The 21,479-nt window shown below is 43.9% G+C and overlaps 1 non-coding gene across 1 annotated transcript; it reads left to right on the top strand.

Annotated features, from left to right (window-relative positions):
• Window positions 1-2,037: 2,037 nt before the first annotated feature.
• LOC138828522 (U6 spliceosomal RNA) lies at window positions 2,038-2,142 on the top strand. The gene has a single exon (XR_011372274.1). It is a non-coding gene; the product is annotated as a U6 spliceosomal RNA (small nuclear RNA).
• The last annotated feature ends 19,337 nt before the right edge of the window (window positions 2,143-21,479 follow it).

Here is a 21,479-nt window from a genome sequence, read left to right as displayed (position 1 = left end):
GCTCACTCCTGTAATCCTAGTTACTCAGGAGGCTGAACTCTAAGGATCACAGTTTGAAGCCAGTCCAGGCAGCAAAGTCCATGAGACTCTTATCTCCTATTAACCATCAAAAAGCTGGGAGTAGAGCTTTGGCTCAAGTGGTAGAGCACTAGCCTTGAGCAAAAAAGCTGAAGGGCAGCACTCAGGCCCTAAGTTCAAGTTCCAATACCAGAAAGGGAAGGAGGGAGAGGGAGGGAGAAGGAAGGAAGGAAGGAAGGAAGGAAGGAAGGAAGGAAGGAAGGAAGGAAGGAAGGAAGGAAGGAAGGAAGGAAGGAAGGAAGGAAGGAAGGAAGGAAGGAAAAAGAGAAAGGGAGGGAGGAGGGAGGGAGGAAGACACCAACTGTACAGTTTGGATCCCTACAAATGAGCTTAACTTCTTGCAATAGTTCCTAGCCCTGTTGCTCTTAATCTGGCCATTCACTAACCAGCTCACCAGTGTGCATGTTTATAATTCAAAAACACACCCTAGACCCAATGGGTTTCTGCCATAGCCCATTCTGGAACATTCTATTAAATTTGTACTTTCCTAGTACAGCAGCCCTCTCTCGGTTCCAATGAGTTCATACTTTAAGTAGAGTCTGAGTAAATATAATTATGCGTGATTTAAGATTCCTCTTCTTTCAACTTATGAAAATTTCATAGAAAGGAAATCGAAAATCAAGGAGAGGATGTAAAAATGTGAAGAATCATAGAAGCAAATGTGTTAAGTGGGAACTTCCTAAAGGGTTTTTGGCTGTCTCTGGTTATATACTCCAGTTATCGCCAAAACTGAGACTAAAAGCTTCTGTTGTCCTTAGCAGATCCCCTGAAGGGAAGAACCAAAGGAAGCAGTGTTCAGCTTGTCCCTTCTAGAAGCTACTCTGGGCACATTCATCCTTCTCCAACCCACCTCAAAGTACCGCTAATATTGAGTCAATCCTGACCAGTCTGGCAGCAACAAAAGGTGTTGACTGCGGCAATGAAAGGGCTACTTAGCCCAGACTGTACATACGGAGGTGCATTGCATCTGTTTGCCTGGCATTCGTGCCAGGGCAGGCACTTCAAACAAGTCCTTTATGTTCCTAGGAAAGGAGCAAAGCAGCCCAGGTAGGCAAGGGCCCATGTTTAGATGTCCACAAATCCATCTTACCAAAGGGAAAGCAGGAAAATATTTGAACGACAAATGAACCGAAGGCAGCTAAGCCGAAAGGCAAACGGCACAAGTATGCCAAGCAATCTGAAAAACCTTCTCCACTCCAGGAACTTCTTTCTGGAAGCTTCCCTTGTCTGTCTTTCTCCAGGAACTTCTTTCTGGAAGCTTCCCTTGTCTGTCTTTCTCCTTCAAAATCCAGCCTTATTGACTCCAGCCAAAGGAGATGTAATTGTGTAGGTAATGCTGGGTGGCACATCAGGACTGGGAAGGCTGACGAAAAGCAACGAAGTAAACATGGAAGCTCTATTTTACAGCCCAGCCAGCTTCGGGGGCTTTTATTTGATCTCCCAGAATCTGAGAGAGGGAAAAAAAGAACCAGAATGTATGTTCCTATTTCATTTCTTAAAGATCAATCAAGTTAGCCAGGCACTAGTGACTTACTACTCTAATCTCAGCTACTCAGGGAGCTAAGATCTGGGAATCAAGGTTTGAAGCCAGCTCAGGCAGACACAGTCTTGACTCTTATATCCTGATTAACCAGCAAAAAGCTGAAAGTGAAGGCATGACTGTAGTAGTAGAGTGCAAAAAACACTAAGTTCAAGGCCCAGTACCAGCACAGATACACACAAACACACACCTACACACACACACCCCAAAGAGCAGTACACTTTTCAACCAAGAGCAGGATTTCTTTTAGGTCAAGTAATGTCCGTCACAACAACACATGATAGTAATTGTATTTTCATTTCCTTTGATGGAGAGAACTCAAAACTATGCGTATGGAATGGCCTCTAGAGACATTTGAAAAACTTAGGGAGAAGGCATTCATCCATCACTTTCCATCCTCTTTAAGAACTAAACATCATGCTCTCTTCAATAGTACGTATACTAAAATTAGACGCATACAGAGAAGATTAGCATGGCCCCTGCACAAAGATGACGTGCAAATTCATGAAGCGTTCCATATAAATATATATTTTTTATTTTATTTTATTTTATTTTTGCTGTTGTTGGTCATGGGGCCTAAACTCTGGGCCTGGGCGCTGTCCTTCAAGCTCTTTGGCTCAAGGCTACCACTTGAGCCACAGCACCACTTCTAGCTTTTTCTGCTTATGTGTTGCTCAGGAATCGAACCCAGGGACTCATGCATGCAAGACAAGCGCTCTACCACAGAGCCACCTTCCTAGCCCAGCATTCCATATTTTTTTGAAAATGAACTTTTTCAGCTTGGGGGGGGAGAAGTTGGAAAGGTGGGGAGGGAAGGGATGGTAGGGGAAAAACAAAGGAGGGGGTAACAATGCTCAGTAGGAAATGTACTCATTACCTTACTCATGTAACTGTAACTCCTCTGTATAGTATCTTTACAATTAAAAATATATATTAAAAATAAAAAATGAGTAAAAGAAAAAAAGAACTAAAGATCACAGGTTGTCCTGTGGCTAGAATTTAGACATTTCAGCACTTGTTCTTAGAAGTTACCTCAGAGATTACCCTACTGACAACCTATGGCAATCTCCACCTGTCCCCTCCCACCTCTTCCTCCAAACAGAGGCCACAAATACAGCAGACACCAGAGGGACAGGGGCTAGAAGGCTTCTTCCCAGTGCACTTGTTTCCTAGACTCATAGCAGCCTGGGGCTAATGGAGTCTAAGAGACAATTGGTTTCCATTCTCAATGTTGCTTTCTTAAGAATAAGTAACTAGCCAGGCACCAGTGGCTCACACATGGAACCTTTGAGGTCCCAAGCCAGCCCAGGCAGAAAGGGCAGTAAAGTCCAAGAAATCCCATCTCCAACAAAGAGCCAGAAGTGGAAGTGCAGCTCAAGCATTAAAGCACTAGCTATAGGAGACACACACACACACACACACACACACACACACACACACACACACACACACACACACTACACAAACTACTGAGTTCAATCCCTGTTATTGGAGGAAAAAAATAATAATAACTAAATGAAACCTGCCCTGACTTTATCTATGAAACAAAAAATCAGGTGTGACTCTCTTGATTTTGTTTATTAATTTTATTTATTGGAGCAATTTGGTTTGTATGGTCATATGATTCCTATCATCTATCAGAAAATAAAGCTACTATACTCATTACCTGACTTATATAACTGTAACTCTCTGTACATCACCTTTATAATAACAATAAAATAAAAAGCGAAACCTTGAACTACATTTTGAGCACACCCAAAGAATAAAAACACACACACACAAATGTTAAGTCCCTTCTTTTCTTTAGCACTGAGCAGTCTTTTTGACATCCATCAATACCAAATGTTACCTATTGAAAGAAAACTGTGAAGGCTTGTGTTCAGTCTTAAGCAGGCAACCAATTAGTATTTAAAGAATGAATGAGAAAGAAAAGGAAAATAATAGTCACTTCCTTGACGACAGCACAGGGCATCTGAGGTTCTTTGCACAAGTCTTGTGACTCCCTGCATTAGGGCCCAAGGGCCTCTGGATAAGTTTAGTCTGGAGATTGAGAGAGTCTGGTCTAAGCCCACGCTCATGTCCCATCTTTCACTCAGACAGGTCTCAAAACATTTGTCCAACCAGGCTGATTGATGGGCCTGGAATGGCTGTGTTTGCTGCCAGGGTGAGGCACAGCAGCTGTTTAACAGCCCTGCAAGTGACCCTGGTCAGCACTTTCAAGGCAGGAAGCACCGAAGAATAGAGTGTCCACTCAAAGCCATCACAAAGGCAATGGGAGGAGGAACTTCCTCCCCTTGTAAATGGGCCCGCAGGCTGGCCACTCTAATGACATACACAAGTGACAGGGAAAGAGGCAGAAGGAGGGATGAATGGGAGCAAAATTGTTCCCAAACAATTCCAGCTTCGCCCCTTGTCACTCTGGAAAACAATTGGAACCTGTGGCCCGCTGTGCCTTGAACACGAAGTAATGTCTAATCTCTTCATTCCATGGCTGGTGTAACAATTTCCCAGTCCTGGTCAGTTCCTGGCTTTGGCAGGCTGCAAAGTGTCCTTGAGTGGTCCTCTTCAGAGGGACAATTCATGTGTCCACCGCTGTATAGAGTGCACATGTGTTATACATTTCTTACACCTCACACAGCTGGAGCCCCTTCCAAACCTCTGCACCTGGGTATCCAGTGTATTTCCTAAAAGCCTGTGGGTTAAAGACTTGCTCACCAGCCTGAGGCACTTTTGGGAGATAGTGAAGCCTTTAGAAAGTAGAGCTCAGAGGGTAGAAGTTAGGTGACTGGGGACATGCCCTTAAAGTGGGTATTGAAACCCCAGCTCATTCTGTCTCTTTCTCTCCCTCTTCGCTTCTTGGCCACCATGAGGTGAGCAGCTTCCTCTACCACAGACTCTTACGCATGATGCTCAGTTTCACCACACGCCTAGAAGCAATCAGGTCAATCAATCATGGACTGAAGCCCTTTAACCAAAAAATTAAAAAAAAAAAACCATAAGACAAAATAAATTTTGCCTGCATTTAAGTTGAATATCTTGGGTATTTTCTTACAGTAATGGAACACTGATGGACACACAGCCTAAGCCTATGATCTGCCTCCTCCATCTCACTATGGCAAGAAGGGAAACAGAAAACTAAATTCAACTGGACATTCACTGCCTTCAAAATGAAGCTGACAAAAAGGTTGGAGGTGGGAGAGTTCCACACAAACCTCCTATTGTAGACAAATTCTGCTTCTCCTTCATCCATCTGCACTCTTGTTCCTTAGGATTTTAAACTTTGTGCCTTTTCCTAGCCTGAGTTAGTAAAAAAAAAAAATCTATGCAACATTGGCCTGTGAAGTGCTGTGATTTCTAACTACAGAGACAGATGGAGGCAGATCCACATTATACAAGGACTAACTTTATACAACCTTGATGATGCAAAGCATCTACAAACTTACCAGCACAAATTAAGCCTGCCCAAGCAAAGGGCTTCCCAACTTACATTTCATTCATTTCCAGAAAGGCTGCACATGAGCCTATGGGTTGACAAGAACATTCTTCTTGAGTTTCAGCTTCCTGACAAGGAATGAAGTGAATCGTCCCAAATAGGATGCCGTAGGTACCAGGGAACCCTGAGTGTATGCAGCTGCCCTGAGAGTATCTTTCTTTTGCATTTTGTTTCCCCTTCCTACATAAATGTTCCACAAATGGGTATAGACATTTGTATAGTTAGAGCCAGGAAACACCCTTCCACAGACGCTATAATGAGTCGACCTTTCCTACTTTGCAAATGAGTCTATTCCTACCAAGTGGCTGTCGTCCCAGCATTCAAGAAGCAAGAAAGAGTAAACATGTAGAAGAAACAAAATTGATTCTAGCTCTGTAGTTAAGAGGATTCTTTAAATGATTTTTTAATTGATTGATTGATTGATTTTGGTCGATTGTGGGGCTTGAACTCTGGGCCTAGGCGATATCCCTCAGCTCTTCAGCTCAAGGTGAGCACTCAACCTCTTGAGCCACAGCACTACTTCCAGTTTTCTGGTGATTAATTGGAGATAAGAGTCTCATGGGGGCTGGGAAGGTGGCTCAGTGGTAGAGCGCTTGCCTTGCATGCATGAGGCCCTGGGTTCGATTCCTCAGCACCACATAAGCAAAAAGAAAAAAGCTGGAAGTGGCGCTATGGCTCAAGTGGTAGAGTGCTAGCCTTGAGCTGAAGAGCTGAGGGACAGCGCCCAGGCCCCAGAGTTCAGGCCCCATGACCGGACCCAAAAAAAAGTCAAAAAAAAAAAAGAGTCTCATGGACTTTCCTGCCTGAGCTGGCTTTGAACTGTGATCCTCAGCTCTCAGCCCTTTGGGTAACTAGGATTATAGGCTTGAGCCACGGCACCTGCCCAGTATAATGTTTTATTTGATAATAGGTGTTATCTGTAAAGCTATTGTGGTGAATTTATTAAATTTTAAGGTGATGTAATCACATAATAATCATAAAGTAATTTATGCTTAAAGACAAAAAGAGGAGGAGGCTGTGAGTTCCAGGCTAGCCTGTGCCACAGTGAAACTTTGTCTCAAAAAAGAATAGTAACAGGCTGGGATTGTGACTTTGTGGTAGAGTGCTTGCCTAGCATGTGTGAAGCCCTGGGTTGGATTTCCTCAGTACCACATACACAGAAAAGACGAGAAGTGACACTGTAGATCAAGTGGTAGAACACCAACCTTTGCGTAAGCTCAGAAGAGGTGTCCAGGCTCTGAGTTCAAGCCCCAGGACTGGCCAAAATAAAAAAGAATAGTAACAATATGATCCCAGGCCTGTTGATGATAAGCACTTGGCTGGAGGAAGCGGTCTACTACTAAGTCATGCAAGCAGGTCCTGGACAAGCATATGCTCAGTGCCTATACCAGGTAATGCATGCAGCTAGGAGTTGGGAAGAGCATTGCAGCCCTTGGTTGGACTGGGATAACATAGAAAAGAGCATCTGCTTAGGCTGTGAATAACATAAGAAGCGAGAACTGGGTAAGGTTGGCAGATGAGGAGGTCCTGCTGGGCCTGCATTCCTTCAGTGAAATAAGCATCCTCCAGGCCTCCTCCTGGATCCAAGCTGCCTATCTGAGCCATTACATCCCCTCCTCAGTCATCAAGACCAGGGCCTTATTTGTTCCAGTCTCCCTCTGCCTCCTCTCCCCTTCTGCCTGAACAACAACTCCTATTTGGTCACATTGCAAACAGTAGGTTCACAGCAATGGTGTTTTCCCATCAATTTTCAAAGAGGCCTATTGAGACATGACAGACAAGGGTTAAAGATACGGGAGGCTGGGTGCTGGCGGCTCACATCTATAATTCCATCTACTTAGAAGGCTGAGTTCTGAGGATTGTGGTTTGAAGCCAGCCCAGACAGGAAAATTCATGAGACTTTTTTTTTTCCAATCCTAGGGCTTGAACTCAGGAACTGGGTGCTGCCCCGAACCTCTTTGTGCTCAAGGCTAGTGCTTTACCACTTGAGCCACAGCTTCACTTCCTGCTTTTTCTGATTAGTTTATTGAAGGTCAGAGTCTCACGGACTTTCCTGCCCCAGATGGCTTCAAATCACCATCCTCAGATCTCAGCCTCCTGAGTAGCTAGGATTATAGGCATGAGCCACTGGCACTGGACTCCATGAGACTCTTATCTCCAATTAGCCACCTGAAAACTAGAAATGGAGCTGTGGCTCAAAGCAGTAGAGTGTTAGCCTTGGGGAAACAAGCTTAGGGATAGTGGGACAGTGCCCAGGCCCTGAGTTCAAGCCCCACAGCTGACAAAAGAAAGAGAGAGAGAGAGAAAGAGGAAAGAAAGAAAGAAAGAGAGAGAAAGAGAGAAAGAGAAAAAGAAAGAAAGAAAGAAAGAAAGAAAGAAAGAAAGAAAGAAAGAAAGAAAGAAAGAAAGAAAGAAAGAAAGAAAGAAAGAAGGAAGGAAAGAAAAGAAAAGAAAGAAGAAAGGGAGAAAACTAAGAACCTCTACTGGAAGAACTTGTCCTATTTATGCCATGTACAAAATTAAAATAAATAAAGGAGGGCTGGGAAGGTGGCTCAGTGATAGAGCACTTGCCTTGCATGCATGAGGCCCTGGGTTCGATTCCTCAGCACCACATAAGCAAAAAGAAAAAAGCCGGAAGTGGCACTGTGGCTCAAGTGGTAGAGCGCTAGCCTTGAGCTGAAGAGCTGAGGGACAGCATCCAGGCCCAGAGTTCAGGCCCCATGACCATACCCCAAAAAAATTAAATTAAATTAAATTAAATAAATAAAGGAATCAAAGCCCAAAGAAATCAATGCTATGAGAAAAGGTAACGACTGTTCTTCTCAAGGAGTGGTAACTTCTTTCTTTCTTTCTTCCTCCTTTCTTTCTTTCTTTCTGTCTGTCTGTCTCTTTCTTTTTAGCAACTGATAGTATTTTTATTAAATGTTTATTAAAACACATACCTTTTTGTTAGGCATTTTTGTAATTATTAAAGCATCTCAACCATACATATGAATGGGTTTCGTTGTGACATTTCCATAAATGCATATATCACATTTTCAGCCTTCTATAGCCACAAGGAATGGCTACAACTACCAAGCTCAATAGACAAGCTTTGAGGAGAAGAGCCAGGCCAGGGAAGATATCCAGGGAAAACTTGGCCACTGCTTCTTTCCCTTCTCTAAAAAAAAATACACTAAAAGCAGATTGCTTCCCAAGTCCCTGGAGCAAATGCCATGCTTGCCCAGAGTCCTTACATCAACCCAAAAAGTCAGAAGGGAGGCAAGCTAGCTCCAGTTCCTATTTACTTGAACACTCCTACAGGACCAGCCCCTCTGCCCCTTCTCTCCCAAACCCCTTTAGCTCATCCTCTCTTTTCTTTCTTATTCTCCTCTAGAATGATCCTTCTGCTATAAGTCCCCAGTGGGATGTGTTCTTCCTTTCCCACAGCGTGGACGTGTGAAACTCTTCCCCATTTTGCCCTCAAATATTCTCCAGTTTTGGCTCTGTTCTCGGGCTCTTTCTAGCACATTCTCTACCTCCTCTTTTCCTCCCTCTCCACCCACCCTCCTCAAATAACACAAATCCTTGCAGAGGACGCTTTTGGGGGTGTTTAATAAACACCATAGGTCATGACCCGGTCCTGAGGCCCCCTCTGACTGAGGTTGTACAAATCTGATTTCATGGGCTCAGTATTAGCTTGAGCCATACAAAATTGCTGTTATTCAACCACGTTGACATCTGAAAAGAACGACAATTTTGTGAGCTTCAATCTAATAAAAGAGCTGCGTATTCAAATATGAAAAACATATGATCTTACACCCCACCTGCTCTCTGTCCAAATGGCGTATATAAATTTGGAAGTGGGGTTGTGGGAAGAGTATTATGTTCTGCAAAATACAGTGCTTCTCAGTTGGGGGCATTTTTGCCCTAACAGGACATTTAGGAATGTCTAGAGACATTTCTCACTCCCATAATGGGATAGAAGATGCTACTGGCTTTTTAGGGATAGAGCTGAATGTCCCCTTACTGCACAAACTTATCACATGAATTATGTGTCCCAATATCAACAGTATGGATTGAATAACCCTTATCTCAAATATTTGGAACTAGAAATGTTTCAGATTTCAGATATGGGACACTTTCAGAATATATGCATATACAGGGAAATATCTTGGGGATGATATTCAAGTATAAACATGAAATTCATATATGTTTCACATATACTTTATCCACATAGCCTAAAGGTCTTTTTATTTTCTGTCAGTTGCGAGACTTGAACTTAGGGCCTAGGCACTTTTTTGCTCAAGGTTAGCACTCTCCCACTTTGAGCCACAGCGCCACTTCCAGTTTTCTGGTGGTTCATTGGAGATAAGTCCCTCACAGACTTTCCTCCCCCAGGCTGGCTTTGAACCATGGTCCTCAGATCTCAGCCTCCTGAGTAGCTAGGATTACATACATGAGGACCAGCACCTGGCTCTAAAGGTCGTTTTTACCTTCCTTTTAGTGAGCCTGTGTTTTGACGGCACCCTGTCTCACAAAGTCAGTGGTGGAACTTGCCACTTGTGGAGTCATGCATCAGCGCTCAGAAGAGTTGCAGATTTCGAAGCATGGAGATTTGAAAGATGCTTAGATTTTTTTTTTTCCAACTAGGAACATTCAACCTATATTGCCAGGGTTGAGAAAACCCGGTATGGACTGTTTTCTGAAGACCCAGAGGCTTGGACGTGTAGTGAAGCAGCTGCATGGAGAAGACAGAAGGACAGTGCTCCGGGCTCCTCTGGCCTGAGGCAGGGCTGTGCAGCCCCGGCCCGACTCTTCTAGCCATCCTTGCAACCAGAGCCGCTTCCCCGAGCAGCCGCCTGCCTCAAGGCTCTTCCTCAGCTCTCCCCCATGTTGAACGTGCTGGGCGTTTTCTGGCTATCTCCAAGCCCTAAGCCAAATCCCTGAGTCAGAAACTGCTCAGCCCCTGCCCTTCTGATGCTTCCTGCCTGAGAAGGGCTCTCAATCTTTGCCTATTGCCTGGATAGTCCAGGGGCATGCAAAGCTCACCCCACCAGCTGGTCCCATCAGGATCCTAAAACTACACCAAGTAGTCCTGCCTGCTTCAGAGCCAGCTGTAGTAGCTGACAGGGTATCCTGGGAGGGATGGGGTGTCACTTGGTGATAGAAAAAGGAATTTAAGAGACTGTTACCTACCTCCTCCAGCTGCTGCTGCTGCTCCCTACCATTAACCAAAGAACTGGAAAGGCCAAGTAAATATAGTTTGTGCCGACTGTCCATAAGCTAGATTCACCCTTCATATGCCACCAATTCAGCTCTTTCCAGCTCTTGCTGTTGGCAGATAGTCTGTCTGAGGCTAAGGCACACTCTCAATTTATTTATGAATGTGAACCTGAAGTATAGCCACCAAAAAAAAAAAAAAAAAATCAATCATCCACTCAGAGAAATGGAAGGAATGTTGGGAACCAACTAAACAAGGCCATGTTGGAGTTTCCAAAAATAATAAATCTAACATTGTGCTCCAATAGATTCCTAATGGGAATTAGGAATTAGGTCTCCCTGGAAAATCCTCCCTAACAAAGAGATGCCTTCCTGCTGTCCCAGCTTCTCCCCATCCAGCTACAACTGGAAACTCTGTAATAAAACAGGAGTCAGGGTGGCGGGGGAGGGGGGACTGGAGAAGTGGGGGGAGATTTTTGAAAATAAAACTGAAGACATACGATCCTGTTCTAATACTTTAGACTGTTCTCTGCTTTTCGGAACTTAAAATCTGTCTGCTGTTCACCAAATGACACAGTTGCTTGCTGGCAGATGGAGGAAAGAGAAGAGGCTAAATGTATTTTAATGGGACCATTCAGATTATGTCAAAAGGTGAGGAAAAAAAACATTTGCCTGCCAAGAAAATAAGCATTGGTCTAAAAGAAGTATAGTGTGTTCTATGCCTTCACCATTGACTCCCCCCTCCTTTCTTTTTTTCGATTTTTATGATAATCTGATTCCATAGGAGAGACGCTAGGTCACCAATGGCAGGCAAATGTATGTTTTCTTAAGCCAAGTAATGTGGGCAGAAGGCAGAAGAGTTAAGTAGAGTTAAGTGTGCTGGCGTTGGTTAAGCCAAATAGGAGCACTACAACTTTTAGACTTAAGCAGCTGCAGCTTTATGATGAGACTTTTGAGAAACAAACCAACCATCCGTATCTCAATCCTCACTCAGTGCTACAGGAGTGTACTAAAAATGAATCATTTTTTTTCCTCTTTCTGCTTTCATCATACAAACAATAAACCTTGGAACTCCACGTCACAGAATTGAGATTTCCATTCAAGCTAGAATACATCCTATGTTAAGATACTCTCTCGGCCTTCACTCAGTGTTCCACTGAAGGAATGGTAGGGACATGCATTTACTCCTGGATTACAGCAGGTACAGGTGACTCAGTTATCCAATCCAGAAAAAAGATGGCTCCCTGCAAATCATGGCTGCTTCTAGGGCCTGTGGGGTGCTAACAACAAAAGTATCTCACAGTGGAATTGCTTTTTAAAAAGAAAGAAAGAAAGAAAGAAAACACTAACAAGTCAATTTGACACACATTTTCTCCTGCACTTCTTGAGGAAAGAAGAAAATCCTGGTTTAGTGAGTTTCTGCTTTCTATTTTACAGCTAAAGAAGCAATCCAAATAATGTCTGGGAACTTCTAAGAAATGCTTTCAGGGATGAGGGGGTGGACAGAAACTTCCTGTGGAACAGAAAAGCAGACCCAGTCCACTTGACCTTGATTTTCAATGGGAATGAATCTAGATCATGGAAGTAAAATCTCAAGATGCTTCTGAAATTTTTTTAGATATTTTTTGTCTTAAATGAGAAAGAGTAGCCATGCATTGGTGACTCATGCCTATAATTCTAGCTACTAAGATCAGGAGGATCATGGTTTGAAACCACCTGGCCAGAAAAGTCTGTGAGACTTCATGTCCAATTAGTTAACAAAATGCCAGCCTGGAAGTATGGTTCAAACAGCAGAACTCCAGCTGTGAGCAAACATGCCTCTTGAGCATGTCTTGAGTTCAAATTCCATTACCTGAAAAGTGGGAGGTGGGGGGAGGAGGGGTAGAGAGGTCTGTGGCTAGCTGATTGGCAGTGATTTTGGCAGTCCCTGTGAAGATACAAATGAAGCAGGTGGAACAATAGCAAACATTCAGACATTTGTCTCTACTGACAATGTTCCAAACTCTTCCATTGTGGTAATTTGTTCTGATACATTCAACATTAACTGTGTGTGTGTGTGTGTGTGTGTGTGTGTGTGTGTGTGTGTGTGTGTGTATTTGTGTGTGTGTGTTACAATCTATGACCCACATGTAGCTAGAACTATTTCATCATTAATCCACCAAAGGTGCTACAGGAATATATTTTTAAAAATTATACCAGAGGATACATTACAAGCATAAAAGATTGTATTTAGGGGCTGGGAAGGTGGCTCAGTGGTAGAGCGCTTGCCTTGCATGCTTGAGGCCCTGGGTTCCATTCCTCAGCACCACATAAGCAGGAGAAAAAAAAGCCAGAAGTGGCACTGTGGCTCAAGTGGTAGAGTGCTGAGAGACAGCGCCCAGGCCCAGAGTTCAGGCCCCACAACCGGACCCCCCCCCCAAGATTGTATTTTGAAGTGGTTAGTGATTAATATTTGGCTGAGTAAAAGTTGCCCATCTATTACCATTTCTATACAAATAAAGCATAAAGATTCTATGGGCCCTAATCAGAATATTAGGGAACCAACAGAGTAGCCTTCAATTCTGGTTAGGCCTGTGTCACTCTATTCATGGGGCAGTCTAACCTGACTATTTGTGGACAGCCCTGCCAATGTATCTGGGAATAAAGATTGTCACCTCACTGGTCCACAGAACATGCAAAAAAAAATTAGGTTTAACTCTTGGCTTTCATCTTAGCCTTGAGGTGGTAGAAGTGAGGCTGTGTAATCTCCACCTGCCTCTCTTTATTGATTTACTTTTTGTACTGGAGTCTGTATGGTACCAGGACCTTGATCCACCTGTCTCTTGTCACCTGTCTATTTATCAAGAGAAGCCGATTGCTAAAATGCCACATAGCTGAGGCAGCAACCACTACCAAGAACCTTGTATGTGCTAGCAGTGACCCAGGGTCCATACAAGATGCGAAATGAGAAAAACGGGGCCCGTGCCTGCAGGCCTGACCCCCAGCGCAGAATCTCAGACAGGTGAGCAACGGAGCAGGAAGTGATCACACCAAGGAAAAGAGTTTAAAAAGTGTTGAAACTGGTCAGACAGGGAGAGAACATGCCTGCCTGAGCCAGCCTCTGTTCTCACCCTTGTTTTCATCCCACTAATTCATCTGAAGGAGGAAGAGGAGGAGGAGAAAATAGAGGAAGAAGAGAAGGAAGAGGAAGGAGGAAGAGGAAGAAGAGAAGGAAGAGGGAGGAGGAAGAGGAAGGAGGAGGAGGAAGGAGGAGGGGGAGGAGGGGGAGGAGGAGGAGGAGGAAGGAGGAGGGGGAGGAAGGGGAGGAGGGGGAGGAGGAGGAGGAGGAGGAGGAGGAGGAGGAGGAGGAGGAGGAGGAGGAGGAGGAGGAGGAGGAGGAAGAAGAAAAAGATGGCGGTGGTGAAGGAAAGGAGAAAAGCCAATATGGAATCAAGCCAGTCTCACTGAGAAATATCCCCTGAAACAATGAAGAGTTAACTGCTACAACTGGGCAAGAATGAGAAATCTTCCAAACCAAGGTCTCTTCTACTTCTCATCACATCACCTGTAAAATGTTTGCCATTCCCAATTCTACCTACCACTTAATATATTTAAATCAATTTATGCTTCTTTTTTTTTAAGAGGACCTCATTATGTAGTTCAGGCTGGCCTTGAAAGTGTGATCCTCCTGTCTCAGCCTTCCAACTGTTGGGTTTACAAGAGTATACTACCATGCCCAGCTCTTTAAATATTCTCATGTTAAATTTTTCTGACACACGGAGCTGGGGGTATGGCACAAATGGTAGAGCAAACACAACGCTCTGAGTTGAAACCTTAGGACTGCAAAAAAAATTTTTTTAATTGATACCAATTTTGAATTGTAGGCCAACAATGCTTGCCATAAACAGAAGGTGACTATAGAAATAAATACAAGGAAAAAATGTTATAAATTTCAGCACAATACTGAGGCCTGAGAACATAGGGATTTCCTACCTCTTTGTTTATTAGAAATGATGAGGATGATAATAATAGAGAAGAAAAGGGGGGGAGAAGAACTGGTATTGGAGAAGTATTCAAGACATTTTAGGATCACAAGAGGAACTCCTGATTTAATCAATGGGTATGAAATACTATCTTGTGATATTGGTTAATAGATATTTACAGCTAGGAGCATTGATCCAATAGAAGAGCACCTGTCTAACAAACAATTCAAACCAGAGGACCCCCCCTCCAAAAAAAAACCACTATAATGATTATTTAGTCCAGCTGGCCAACGACACATCTGTAATCCTAGCTACTCAGGAGGCTGGGATCTGAGGATCTCACTTTGAAGCTAGCCCAGGCAGGAAAGTCCATGGAAACTTATCTCCAATTAACCACCAAAAAGCTGAAAGTGGAGCTGTGGCTCAAGTGATAGAATACTAGCTTGGAACACAAAAGCTTGGGACAGTACCCAGGCCTTGAGTTCAAGCCCTAAGACTGGCATGCATAGTGTCACTAGACAAAAGACTCAGCTGTTCTCCAAGGAATGGTAATCTATCCCACAAATACTGGGAGGAGGGCACACTGCCACTCCTGGTAACTGCTCTAATGTTTCATCTTCTTAGGAAATGCAATGACTGTTTAGAAATAATGAAGTGTATTCTTCAAAATAAGCCAACTTCCAACTCCTCAAATCTCCCTTAAAATGCTATGCAGTCTCTTCCAGCTGTGAAATTCTTTGTTAATGCATCAAATGATTATATATCAATTGGAAAGGATAGGAGAAAGCCTTATTAAAGTCCAATTTTTCAAAATATTTCTGGGGAGCTGGCACTGGCCAGGAGTTGAGCAGGACAAAACCATAAGGGAAAGTTGACAGAGGATGTTAAAATTTCATCTTCTGAGCAGACCTGGGACAGAAGCAATAACATATCAGGAATAAGACTCAAATCACAGCATCCCAGAGGTTGCCAAATGCCCTGGAAACTTAGCACTTACCTTCACACCTTACCATTCCCTGATGCCCAAATCTAGATGACGAAAAGTCCTCCTCAGCCCCCGCCAGCCCATTTTGTGGTATGAAAGCTAGAATCAGCATGTTAGGAGCCCATCAGATAAACAGCTGACATACTAAATATAAACCACCTTGCTTCATGCTCCATCTTAACTGGAGAACTTCAAAACTGCACACAGACTCTACCTCCTCCTCCAAACAGCCTCTCAACACCCATCACCCCCACCAAATCTCAACTGTAAAGCAACTTGTGACTAATACACCAGTTAGCCAGGACCACTGGCATTTAATACTATCAAATCTTTATAGCATGTGGGCTAGGAGCCAGGACTGAGCTGAGGGAATGATGTGGGGGGGGGGGGGGGAGGAGCTGGAATCCTTAAAGGCTTCCCAAACTACTGACCGGTCTTGTTAAGGGCACAGGCGGAGGGGGAAACCATTTTCCCTCTCTACCCTTCTAGGTCCATTGACAAGGAGCCTGTAAATAACTGAGGAAAGACAGATTCACTGGAGGAAAAAAAATAAATGCACATCCTTCTTACAGGGCAAGAATACTCAGAGGTGACGGAGTCAAAGCTGTGGTGAGAATACATCTGACAACAGGAGAAAAGGCACGTACATATGGAAAATGAATGACAGCTGGGAAGACAAATGGGCTCTTAGGGGAGAAGATGGGTGATAGGAGAGTCTGATGACACTGTTTGCATGATTTGGAGACTCCTAGTCTCCACGAAGAGATGACTGAGCTGCACACAGGGTAGAGATTTGTGATCACTGAGTTCCTTTGGGAGTCTCTGCTTTCAGGCAAATAAGGGATTTCAGCAACTTGAATGCTATCAGTTTTAAATACTTCTTGGACCCAAACCTGGCATATTTGGGAATGACCCATCCTGGTCCACCTCACAGGCAGTAGCTACACAGGGCAGAGAGTGCAAGAAAGGCCAGGCATTGTCCACCCTCCCCAAGCATTCTTCTAAAGGGGATGCTACAAATCACTTACAGTGATCCCAGCAGGTCTCTGGGATGGGTGACCTTTAGCTAGATTATGTATCAATTGGACAGAGGAAGATAGTGAGGAGGCAGAAGGGAAGTGACTCCCTCAAAGCTCAGTGCAAAGGCCCCTGCTGGTTATCCTAGCCATTGGGAAGGTGAGGCAGAAGATCACAAGTTCAAGGGCAGTAGATTCTATAGCAAAACTCTCTAAAAAAAAAAAAATTCCATGGACAGAATGCTGGTCTCCTTTCTCTCTCGAGATGGTTCCACCCATTCCCTTCCAGCATTACCAATTAGCCCACAGAGCTGCTTCACCAGGAAAAGCAGATCCAGCCTGTCCAGCCAGCACCTTTTGCCAGCCTGGGATTCATAGACTATAAAACAAGAAAAAAGAAAACTGGAAGAGGCCACATGCATGCCCGCCCACCCACCCTAGGACAAACGGGGAGGCCCTTTATTCTCCTCATGCCAAAGTTAGTTTTGCTGGGAGAAGCTTCTTTTCACCAAAACCTTTAGGATCTTTAGCAGCCAAGGTTGAAACAAAGAAGCTTAGAGAAGCAGGGAACAAATAAACCAAAACAACCCACAGAGAAGGAAGACAGGAAAAAAAAAAACCATTTCCAGACAGAGGAAGCCAACTTCTATTTAGCCTCTGTCCTGCTGAGCCCAGCCCAGCCGGCCGAGATAGGGCCCCAAGGTAGCCATTTATCAGTGCCCTCATGTCAGAAAACTCTTCCCCCCCCCCACTCCTTCTTAAAAATATGAACAGGGGTTGGGAGTGGGGTGTGGAGCTGGCCCTCTTTTCCAGTTGATGGAGCGGGGAGGATTGCTCACTGTAACAGGTGCACTGGCCACTCACAAAACACAGAGGCAGTGTGGAGCTGAAAGATGAAGAAATTGCTTGTTCTCTTTGTCAGCTGCTCTTATAGGCAGTGCAAAAAAAAAACCTGCTTTGGAGAGAGATATTGTGTTTCTGGTTTTGAAAAGGGAGGGGAGGGTAGCAAGAGGAAGGTTTAAGGTTGTCAAGGACTAAGGGGGAGGGGAGAACATCACTGAGGGTTGGAAGGCACAGGAGGGAAGGTTTATGTACTGAGGGCATTTAAGAAAAGTGATGGGGCTGCTGAATTGAAAAGCCTGTTTAGAACTTTCTGGAAAACTCTAGGGGCACATCTCTCTCTCTCTCTCTCTCACACACACACACACACACACACACACACACACACACACACACACACACATACACACATGGCATTGGCAGGACTGAGGGAGGGCGACTAAAACATACACCAGAGAGCCCTCATTTAAAAAAAAAAAGATACCCTATGTCTATTAAATAAATGTAAAATACTGTTCAGCAACTGCCTTGTATAAGAAGTGCTGATTTCAACCTTTATGGAAGTCGAGCCTTGGAGACAATGTGTCTTCAAAGCTGTACCCCTTAGCTCAGCACTTGACTTTCATGCTATTGGCCAAGTGGTGTCCAGCTTCTGAGTTTCAAAATCTTCGAGTGCCCTGCCCTCCTACACCTCTAGAGGAGATTGCACCTCAACTGGCCAAAGAGACAGAGAAACATTGAACTTTCTTCTCCTAGGGAAGGTTGCCATTATGATTAGGATAGAGTTACTTGTTTTACTTTAACAATAAACAGAAGATAGAAAAACTAATAGTCCCATTTCCAGCCTTATCCAAAGGAAGGAACCAGAAGCTAGGGCCATAGGACACACACAATGAGTTGGACCTTATATATTTTGCAATGATTCGCCTGTCAAAAGGAATGACATTGTTCTGAATGCAGGACAACAGAAGGCAGAAGTAATACTTAAGTGAAAAGAGAAAGGTCAGAATAAGTCCTTTTTTGGTCTACTATATAGCCATGATTTTTCTTTTAGTGTTGAAGTGAGACCATCTAACTCCACACTCTGATTTTCACACTAAGGATTTGCAGCTACCTTACTCAATCACACGCAACCATTTACTACCTACATGACTCCTCTATTCTACTCTTTCCAGTGGCACAATTTTACTGTTTCTGCAGAAGCTAGTGGCAGCTATCCTTTATATATTACAGGGCGCTCTAGAAGGCACATTGACTGGTCTTTGGAAAGAGCGTGGGCCCTAAAAGGTGTGAACTCATGGTCTCAAAAATCCATACCACGAGGGGCTGGGAAGGTGGCTCAGTGGTAGAGCGCTCACCTTGCATGCTCAAAGCCCTGGGTTCGATTCCTCAGCACCACATAAGCAAAAAGAAGAAAGCCGGAAGTGGCGCTGTGGCTCAAGTGGTAGAGTGCTAGCCTTGAGCTGAAGAGCTGAGGGACAGCGCCCAGGCCCAGAATTCAGGCCCCATGACCGGACCCCAAAAAAAAATCCATACCACGGTTTCCATTGATCTAGACCATTGGGTCATAACCCTAACCAAGCCTCCACTCTAGAAAAACCTGCTATAAAACTGAAGGTCCAACTTTCAGTCAGTTGCCACCTGGCCATTCTCTCTAGAAAACCCATCAAAGCTCTAAGTGATGTGGCCTTGAGCATGGTAAACACAGGTTGTTTCGGGTGACATTTGGGATTCCAATATCCACTGAAGGAATCCAGAATATACCTCTGCAAAGTGTCCCATCCCCAACCCCACCACTTTAAACATTCCTTATAGGTCTAAAAGCAGAGCTTCCCAAAAGAATTCAGCTGTCATAAAAAATAAAAATAAAAAGTTTCACAATCAGTGAAAATTGACTTCTTGCTTTTTTATCTTTTTTTTTTTTGAAGGGGTGGGTCGGTCGTGGGGCTTGAACTCTGGGCCTGGGCGCTGTCCCTCAGCTCTTCAGCTCAAGGCGAGTGCTCTACTGCTTGAGCCATAGCGCCACTTGAAGATTGACTTCTATTGCTAGAGAGAAGCCCAGTACCGGGATATGAAGCAGCAGCCACTGTCACTGTGCTATTTTACCTCCCACCTTCTTTCCTAGGAACCTAGTTTCTTTCCTAAAAGCTATTTTCCCATAAATGCCATTTCTCCCCCTCCCTTTCCCCTATTAAGATGTTATATAAGCCCTAAATTCTAATAATCCCTAAGTCATGTTTTTGGGTTTTAGTTGTTTTTGTTTTTGCTTTGTGCTGTGGTTGTTGTTGTTTTTAGAGCTCTGGGTATTTATTGTGAATAAAAATCTGTTCCCTTTTAAAATCTGTACTATATTGCTTTAATTTGCAGGTTTCCATGACAGAACATAAGAGAGTGTTTGTTGAAATGATAAACAGTGTGTTCTGGGTACCTGTTGGAAACCTAACCATGTCCCAGAAAAGAAACAAATCCAGTTTTCAAAGAGTTTATGGTGTAATCAGAGAGACCCTGGGGAGTACAACTCAAAATTACACGAATGAGAAGGCTGTAAGATCAGGGGAAAAGGTGATAACTCGACCTCAGAAGACTCAGAATGCAATCCTGCCTCCAATACCAGTTCTGTGCTATTGGGAAAGTATTTTTTTCTTCTGAGCCTCACTTTCATCTCCAATAGTAGGACTAATGGTGCCAAGGTTTCTCCTGTCTCCAATTGGCTACAAAGAATCTAAGAGCAGAGTCAGGCCTGTTATCCTAGTTACTTAAGAGGCTGAGATCTGAGGCTTGAGGTTCAAAGCCTGCCTGGGCAGTAAAGTCCTTGAGACTCTTACATCCAATTAATTACTAAAAAGCTAGAAATGGTGCTATGGCTCAAAATGATAAAGAACTAGCCTTGAGCACAAGAGCCAGGGTCAGCAACTAGGCCCTAAGTTCAAGCCCCAGGACCAACACACACACACACACACACACACACACACACACACACACACACACACACACACACAAATCTAAGAGCAGATTGTGGATCACCCATATCGCTATCTAAATAGCATAACAGGGCTCAGGAAAGGCTACCCCAAAATATGGTGCCTTGACATTTAAGGAAAGAGCAGAAGCCAGAAAATTACTCTTGTCTTCACCCACACATACTCTTCCCCTGAACCAAGACATAAGATCCACTGTGTTGGGTGACCCCATAGATAGATGACCCATCTACCCCAGCTATTTGGGGGAAAGGAATTTACCTCTGAAGACATTAGGAACACAGCGAAGAATCTCAACCACCAGGCCCTACTAAGTCCCTCCCAGTTAGTTACCATTAAGTTATACCCACTTATATTATAAATACACACACACACACACACACACACACATACACACATCCATCACACTTATACTTGATCGTCCACTTCCTCATCCACCTAAAAAGAATAATATGCAAGTGTTCTGGTTTCTGTAGGTCTTCATTTCTAAAGGCTCCTCTGTCCTATAAAACTGACACTAAATAAAATGTGTGTGCGTTTTTCCTTCTTAAATCTATCTTTTGTTAGACGGGCATTGGCCAGCATCCTTACAATAAGTGAGCAAAAGAGATCTTTCTTCCCACAACAGTATGCTAAACAAGAGATAGAACATGTCACCTCTCATCATGAGGTGAATGACATCTCTCTATGCCATCAAAAAGCACCCAACCATGACACAACATCAAATCAATGAAAAAAACACACAGATTCATATTCTCTCGGGAAAGTTTTGGGGTAACAAAGAGTGATAATGACAGAACACATAGAAAGGGGAGGGCTTGAAGGAAACCAGCAGGAGCCGGGGAAGGACTTACTCATCCATGAATCTGGCCACTGTCACACCATCATTACCGTGACACACTCAAGTGCCAGCCTGCCTTTCTCTTGGCCTGAAGCCTCCATCAGAGCCATCCGACAACTCACACTCTAATTCCCTGAAAACTGAGCAACATTCTAATGACTACTTCTGCCTCCCAGTTTGTGGAATAATGAGGGAGAGGATATTTTCTTCTCTCTCAGCTGGAATGAGACTTCCTCTCAGGGACAGTCCTGTATTTACCAGAAGAAAGCCATTGATTTGCCACATGAGCTGAGGAATGAGATTCCAAGCAACCAACAAGAATACCCATCTGCCTTCTTGTGTCAAATTGGGTTGCGATACCTGATGGTCCTTTATTGGGTGAGTGAATTGGTGGGCTTCAGTCTACAACACTTACTATGAGTTTGACCCCCCAAAAAATCATTCTGCATAATGGATGTGTGAGGAAGTTGAAAAGAACAGGAACATCTGAACTAAGAGTATTCCGGGAAGAGAGACGCAAGAGAGCAGCCAAGAAGTTGGATAC

This window comes from Dipodomys merriami, unplaced genomic scaffold (assembly GCF_024711535.1).
Source record: "Dipodomys merriami isolate MVZ:Mamm:240054 unplaced genomic scaffold, mDipMer1.0.p SCAF_16, whole genome shotgun sequence".
In the NCBI taxonomy this organism is placed as follows: Eukaryota; Metazoa; Chordata; class Mammalia; order Rodentia; family Heteromyidae; genus Dipodomys; species Dipodomys merriami.
Note: the sequence above shows the minus strand (reverse complement) of the source record. Positions and strands in the feature narration are given on the sequence as shown.